Source organism: Sinocyclocheilus rhinocerous, unplaced genomic scaffold (assembly GCF_001515625.1).
Source record: "Sinocyclocheilus rhinocerous isolate Xijiao unplaced genomic scaffold, SAMN03320098_v1.1 scaffold688, whole genome shotgun sequence".
In the NCBI taxonomy this organism is placed as follows: Eukaryota; Metazoa; Chordata; class Actinopteri; order Cypriniformes; family Cyprinidae; genus Sinocyclocheilus; species Sinocyclocheilus rhinocerous.
The window spans coordinates 239,609-240,594 of NW_015651641.1; the positions used below are offsets into that span (position 1 = coordinate 239,609).

General features: G+C 34.9%; 1 protein-coding gene across 1 annotated transcript in view; it reads right to left on the reverse strand.

Annotated features, from left to right (window-relative positions):
• Window positions 1–986, reverse strand: part of LOC107713304 (COP9 signalosome complex subunit 4-like) — a 7,485-nt gene that overhangs the window by 3,950 nt on the left and 2,549 nt on the right. The gene's annotated exons all lie outside the window — the stretch shown is intronic.

Consider the following 986-nt stretch of genomic DNA (forward strand, 5'->3'; position numbering starts at 1 on the left):
ATATCTCCTTTCTTATGTTTTATATGCAGATTAAATAAGTCTTAAGGAAACTTTTGACTTGTTTCCCGAAGCCACAGGAGGGCGCAATGAGCAAAATAATGCAGCGCATTAATTGTCAATTCAATTAACTGTCTATAAAAACGTGCATAAAGTCTAAATTAACATATATAAATCAAATATAATTTTGTAAACTGCATAAACAATTATGAACAAACAGCATCATGTGTTTATGCATTGCTTAGCCTAATACAAAGAGCCAAATCGCCGATCACACAGATTGCATTTAAAAACATATGAGACGCAGTGAAATGAAATAAACCTTCACAAATTCGCGTCGCGTTTTCTAAATGTTAAAATTGTTTTAACTTTGCATGACTTTCTTTGCATCTCTTGCATGAGATGCGAGTGCAGCAGTCGTATTTGTCCGTCTAAAAATTTGCTGAATATGCGTTCTGTGTGAATGGCTTGGTTTCGGTTTTAACCCATTCAAGATCTTCTCCGCATTGAGCTTCTATATTTCTCTAATATTTTGAATGAATAACGCAGCAGCGGCGCGTCTCGTGGGCTAGACTAACAAAACATTAAAATGCAACAACGTCACTTACATCATCACCGCATCTATTCAAATGCAAATGTTTATTTTAAATTCGACTAATATTCATTCTTTATTCACAATCTCCTCATCATCCTCATCACTAGCACTCATTTCAGCATGTGTTCGTGTGTCTGTGCTGTCTGCGTCACTCATAGCACGTGTAGCACGTGCCCGCTATATGGTGCGATGAAGGTGTACCGTCGATAAATATCGATACCGTTTTATCGCCCAGGCCTAATTAATTACTTACCTAATTTGTTACTTTGGAAATGTAATAGGTTACAGATTACAAGTTACTCTACTTAAAATGTAATAAGTAGTGTAACTTTTCAATTACTTTATTAAAGTAATGTAACTGATTACATTTGATTACTTTTTGATTACTTTTCTA